The sequence below is a fragment of the Monodon monoceros genome, unplaced genomic scaffold, assembly GCF_005190385.1.
Source record: "Monodon monoceros isolate NGI ecotype Baffin Bay Population unplaced genomic scaffold, NGI_Narwhal_1 Super_Scaffold_14, whole genome shotgun sequence".
NCBI classification, from domain to species: domain Eukaryota; kingdom Metazoa; phylum Chordata; class Mammalia; order Artiodactyla; family Monodontidae; genus Monodon; species Monodon monoceros.
In genome coordinates this window covers 43899691-43906460 of record NW_021703770.1, presented here as the reverse complement: position 1 = coordinate 43906460, position 6770 = coordinate 43899691, and the positions used below count along the sequence as shown (strand labels likewise).

Genomic DNA, 6770 nt, shown 5'->3' with positions numbered 1-6770 from the left:
ATTATGATTGTTTCTACTCATTGGCTATTATGAATCATGCTGCTATGACTGTTCATGTGCAAGTCTGTGTGTGAACATATATGTTTTCATTTCTCTCAGGTAACTACCTGAGTGGAATTGCTTGGTTGTATGGTTGTATGGGGACTAGTGCCTGTGTTCTGGGGGATGAGGCTGGATCTTGTCTTTCTGGTGGGCAGGTCCACGTCTGGTGGTGTGTTTTGGGGTGTCTGTGGACTCATTATTATTTGAGGCAGCCTCTGTGCTAATGGGTGGGGTTGTGTTCCTGTCTTGCTAGTTGTTTGGCATAGAATGTCCAGCACTGTAGCTTGGTAGTCGTTGAGTGAAGCTGGGTGCTGGTGTTCAGATGGCGATCTCTGGGAGATTTTTGCCATTTGATATTATGTGGAGCTGGGAGGTCTCTTGTGGACCAGTGTCCTGAAGTTGGATTTCCCACCTCAGAGGCACAGCACTGACTCCTGGCTGCAGCACCAAGAGCCTTTCATCAACACGGCTCACAAGAAAAGGGAGAAAAATTAGAAGGAAAGAATTAGTAGCAGTACAAAGAAAGGAGGGAGGGAGGGAGGGAGGAAGGAAGGAAGAAAAAAGGAAAGAAGATAAAGTAAAATGAAATAAAATAAGATAAAATATAATAAAGTTCTTAAAATAAAAAAAATAATTATTAAGAGAGAAAAAAACGGACAGATAGAACCCTAGGACAAATGGTGGAAGCAAAGCTATACAGACAAAATCTCACACAGAAGCATACACATACAAACTCACAAAAAGAGGAAAAGTGGAAAAAATCATAAATCATGCTCTCAAAGTCCACCTCCTGAATTTGGGATGATTGGTTGTCTAAAGGAGGGAAGGAAGGAAACAAAGAATGAAGATAAGTAAAATAAAATAAGGTTATTAAAATAAAAAGTAATTATTAAGAAACAAATTAAAAAAAACAACAGACGGATAGAACCCTAGGACAAATGGTGGGAGCAAAGCTATACAGGCAAAATCTCACAGAGAAGCATACACATACACACTCACAAAAAGAGGTAAAGGGGAAAAAATGATAAATCTTGCTCTCAAAGTCCACCTCCTCAATTTGGGATGATTCGTTGTCTATTCATGTATTCCACAGATGCAGGGTACATCAAGTTGATTGTGGAGCTTTAATCCGCTGCTTCTGAGGCTGCTGGGAGAGAGATCCCTTTCTCTTCTTTGTTCTCACAGCTCCCAGGGGCTCAGGTTTGGATTTGGCCCCGCCTCTGCGTGTAGGTCGCTGGAGGGCGTCTGTTCTTCACTCAGACAGGACGGGGTTAAAGGAGGCGCTGATTCGGGGGCTCTGGCTCTCTCAGGCCGGGGGGAGGGAGGGGCACGGCGTGCGGGGCGAGCCTGCGGCGCCACAGGCCGATGTGACATTGCACCAGCCTGAGGCACGCCGTGCGTTCTGGGAAGTTGTCCCTGGATCCCGGGAACCTGGCAGTGGCAGACTGCACAGGCTCCCCGGAAGCGGGGTGTGGATAGTGACCTGTGCTCACACACAGGCTTCTTGGTGGCGGCAGCAACAGCCTTAGCATCTCATGCCCATCTCTGTGTTCCGTGCTTTCATCCGCGGCTCGCGCCCGTCTCTGGAGCTCCTTTAAGCAGCACTCTTAATCCCCTCTCCTCGCGCAGTAGGAAACAAAGAGGGAAGAAAAAGTCTCTTGCCTCTTCGGCAGCTCCAGACTTTTACCCAGACTCCCTCCAGGCCAGCCGTGGCGCACTAAATCCCTGCAGGCGGTGTTCACGCAGCCAAACCCAGTCCTCTCCCTGCGCTCCGACCAAAGCCCGAGCCTCAGCCCCCAGCCCCACCCGCCCCGGTGGGGGAGAAGACAAACCTCTCGGGCTGGTGAGTGCCGGTCGGCACCGATCTTCTGTGCGGGAATCTCTCCACTTTGCCCCCCGCACCCCTGTGGCTGTGCTCTCCTCCGCAGCTCCGAAGGTTTCCCCCTCCGCCACCCGCAGTCTCTGCCTGCGAAGGGGCTTCCTAGTGTGTAGAAACCTTTCCTCCTTCACAGCTCCCTCCCACTGGTGCAGGTCCCGTCCCTGTCCTTTTGTCTCTGTTTATTCTTTTTTCTTGTGCCCTACCCAGGTACGTGGGGGGGTTTCTTGCCTTTTGGGAGGTCTGAGGCCTTCTGCCAGCGTTCAATAGGTGTTCTGTAGGAGTTGTTCCACGTGTAGATGTATTTCTGGTGTATCTGGGGAGGAAGGTGATCTCCCCGTCTTACCATTCCACCATATTTCCGGAAGCCCTTTGGCAACTTTTAAAAGTGAAAAAGACAACTGCAGTTGAACAGAAAAGGAAAAAATGGGACTTCCCTGTTGGCGCAGTGGTTGAGAGTCCGCCTGCCGATGCAAGGGACACGGGTTTGTGCCCCTGTCGGGGAGGATCCCACATTCCGCGGAGCGGATGGGCCCATGAGCCATGGCTGCTGAGCCTGCGTGTCCGGAGCTTGTGCCCCGCAACGGGAGAGGCCACAGCGGTGAGAGGCCTGTGTTCCGAAAAAAAAAAAAGGAAAAAATGGCTACATACTTTAAAAAACAAAATACACAACAAAGCAAAACACACTTTGATATCAAAAATCAATTGTTCGATTTAAAAATCTCAGTGTGGGAAGATGGCGGAAGAGTAAGACGCTGAGATCACCTTCCTCCACACAGATACATCAGAAATACATCTACACGTGGAACTGCTCCTACAGAACACCTACAGAATGCTGGCAGAAGACCTCAGACCTCACAGAAGGCAAGAAACTCCCCACGTACCTGGGTAGGGCAAAAGAAAAAAGAATAAACAGAGAGAAAAGAATAGGAATGGGACTGGCAGCAGTAGGATGGAGCCATGAAGGAGGAAAGGTTTCCACACACTTGGAAGACCCTTCGCGGGCAGAGACTGCGGGTGGCGGAGGGGGGAGCTTCAGAGCCGTGGAGGAGAGCACAGCAACAGGGGTGCAGAGGGAAAAGCGGAGAGATTTCTGCACAGAGGATCGGTCCTCACCAGCATTCACCAGCCCGAGGCTTGTCTACTCACCAGCCAGGGCAGGTGGGGCTGGCAGCTGAGGATCGGGCTTCGGTCTGAGCACAGGGAGAGGACTTGGTTTGGCAGTGTGAACGCAGCCTGCAGGGGGTTAGTGCACCACGGCTAGCCGGGAGGGAGTCCGGAAAAAAGTCTGGACCGGCCAAAGAGGCAAGAGACTTTTTCTTCCCTCTTTGTTTCCTGGTGCGCAAGGAGAGGGGATTAAGAGTGCTGCTTAAAGGAGCCCCAGAGATGGGCGCGAGCCACGGCTAAAAGTGCAGACCCCAGAGACGGGCGTAAGACGCTAAGGCTGTTGCTGCCGCCACCAATCAGCCTGTGTGCGAGCACAGGTCACTCTCCACACCTCCCTTCCGGGGAGCCTGTGCAGCCCGCAACGGCCAGGGTCCCGGGATCCAGGGACAACTTCCTGGATGAACGCACAGCATGCCTCAGGCTGGTGCAAAGTCACGCCGGCCTCTGCTGCCACAGGCTCGCCCCGCAATCCGTACCCCTCCTTCCTCCCGGGCTGAGTGAGCCACATCCCCCGAATCAGCGGCTCCTTTAACCCTGTCCTGTCTGAGCGAAGAACAGACGCCATCTGGCAACCTACAAGCAGAAGTGGGGCCAAATCCAAAGCTGAACCCCAGGAGCTGTGCAAACAAGAGAAAGGGAAATGTCTCCCAGCAGCCTCAGGAGCAGCAGATTAAATCTCCACAATCAACTTGATGTACCCTGCATCTGTGGAATACATGAATAGACAACGAATCATCCCAAATTGAGGAGGTGGACTTTGAGAGCAAGATTTATCATTTTTTCCCCTTTTCCTCTTTTTGTGAGTGTGTATGTGTATGCTTCTGTGTGAGATTTTGTCTGTAAACTTTGCTTTCACCATTTGTCCTAGGCTTCTATCCATCCTTTTTTGTTTTACTTTTTAAAAAATTTTTTTTCTAATAATTATTTTTTTATTTTAATAACTTTATATTATTTTACCTTACTTTATTTTATTTTATTTATCCTCTTTCTTTTTTTCTTTCTTTCTACTTTTTCTCCCTTTTATTCTGAGCCCTGTGGATGAAAGGCTATTGGTGCTACAGCCAGGAATCAGTGCTGTGCCTCTGAGGTGGGAGAGCCAACGTCAGGACACTCGTCCTCAAGGGACCTCCCAGCTCCACATAATATCAAATGGCAAAAATCTCCCAGAGATCTCCATCTCAACACCAATACCCAACTTCACTCAACAACCAGCAAGCTACAGTGCTGGACACCCTATGGCAAACAACTAGCAAGACAGGAACACAACCTCACCAATTAGCAGAGAAGCTGCCTAAAATCATAAGTCCACAGACACCCCAAAACACACCACCAGACGTGGACCTGCCCACCAGAAAGACAAGATCCAGCCTCATCCACCAGAACACAGGCTCTACTCCCCTCCACCAGGAAGCCTACACAACCCACTGAACCAACTTTAGCCACTGAGGACAGACACCAAATACAACGGGAAGTATGAACCTGCAGCCTGCAAAAAGGAGACCCCCAAACACAGTACGATAAGCAAAATGAGAAGAGAGAAAAACACACAGCAGATGAAGGGGCAAGACAAAAACCCACCAGAGCTAACAAATGAAGAGGAATTAGGCAGTCTACCTGAAAAGAATTCAGAATAATGATATAAAGATGATCTAAAATCTTGGAAATAGTATAGAGACAATGCAAGAAACCTTTAACAAGTACCTAGAAGAATTAAAGATGAAACAAGCAACGATGAACAACACAATAAATGTAATTAAAAATACTCTAGAAGGGGCTTCCCTGGTGGCACAGTGGTTGAGAGTCCGTCTGCCGATGCAGGGGACACGGGTTCATGCCCCGGTCTGGGAAGATCCCACATGCCGTGGAGCAGCTGGTCCTGTGAGGCATGGCCACTGAGCCTGCGCATTTGGTGTCTGTGCTCCACAATGGGAGAGGTCACAACAGTGAGAGGCCCACATACTGCAAAAAAAAAAAAACAAAAAAAAACAAACCCTCTAGAATGGATGAATAGCAGAATAACTGAGGCAGAAGAATGGATAAGTGACCTGGAAGCTAAAGTAGTGGAAATAACTACTACAGTGCAGAATAAAGAAAAAACAATGAAAATAACTTAGGACAGTCTCAGAGACCTCTGGGACAACACTAAATTTACTAACGTTCGAATTATAGGGGTTCCAGAAGAAGAAGAGAAAAAGGGACTGAGAAAGTATTTGAAGAGATTATAGTTGAAAACTTCCCTAATACGGGAAAGGAAATAGTTAATCAACTCCAGGAAGCACAGAGAGTCTCATACAGGGTAAATCCAAGGATAAATACGCCAAGACACGTATTAATCAAACTGCCAAAAATTAAATATAAAGAAAAATTATTGAAAGCAGCAAGGGAAAAGCAAAAAATAACATAAAAGGGAATCCCAATAAGGTTAAGAGCTGATCTTTCAGCAGAAACTCTGCAAGCCAGAAGGGACTGGCAGGACATATTTAAAGTGATGAAGGAGAAAAACCTGCAACCATGATGACTCTACCATGCAAGGATCTCATTCAGGTTTGATGGAGAAATTAAAACATTTACAGACAAGCAAAAGCTGAGAGTTCAGCACTACAAAACCAGCTTTACAACAAATGCTAAAGGAACTTCTCTAGGCAAGAAACACAAGAGAAGGAAAAGAGGTATAATACCCAACGCAAAACAATTAAGTAAATGGGAATAGGAACATACATATCGATAACTACCTTAAATGTTAATGGATTGAATCCTCCAACCAAAAGACACAGACTGGATGAATGGATACAAAAGTAAGACCCGTATATATGCTGTCTACAAGAGACCCGCTTCAGACCTAGAGACACACACTGACTGAAAGTTAATGGATGAAAAAATATTCCATGCAAATGGAAATCCAAAAAAAGCTGGAGTAGCAATTGTCATATCAGACAAAATAGACTGTAAAATAAAGATTATTAGAAGAGACAAAGAAGGACACTACATAATGATCAAGAGATTGATCCAAGAAGAAGATATAACAATTGTAAATATTTATGCACCCAACATAGGAGCACCTCAATACATAAGGCAAATACTAACAGCCATAAAAGGGGAAATCGACAGTGACACATTGATAGTAGGGGACTTCAACACCCCAGTTTCGCTAATGGACAGATCATCCAAAATGAAAATAAATAAGGAAACACAAGCTTAAAATGATACATTAAACAAGATGGACGTAATTGATATTTATAGGAAATTCCATCCAAAACAACAGAATACACATTTTTCTCAAGCCTCATGGAATATTCTCCAGGATAGATATCTTGGGTCACAAATCAAGCCTAGGTAAATTTAAGGAAATTGAAATTGTATCAAGTATCTTTTCCGACCACAACGCTATGAGAATAGATATCAATTACAGGAAAAGATCTGTAAAAAATACAAGCACATGGAGGCTAAACAATACACTACTTAATAACGAAGTGATCACTGAAGAAATCAAAGAGGAAATAAAAAAATACCGGAAACAAATGACAATGGAGACACTGTGATCTAAAACCTATGGGATGCAGTAAAAGCAGTTTTAAGAGGGCAGTTTATAGCAATACAATCCGAGCTTAAGAAACAGGAAACATCTCGAATAAACAACCTAACCTTGCACCTAATGCAATTAGAGAAAGAAGGACAAAAAATACCC

The 6770-nt window shown here is 46.0% G+C and overlaps 1 protein-coding gene across 1 annotated transcript in view; it reads left to right on the top strand.

Moving 5' to 3' along the window:
• RIPK2 (receptor interacting serine/threonine kinase 2) overlaps window positions 1-6770 on the top strand; it is a 40661-nt gene that overhangs the window by 5818 nt on the left and 28073 nt on the right. The window lies entirely within an intron of this gene.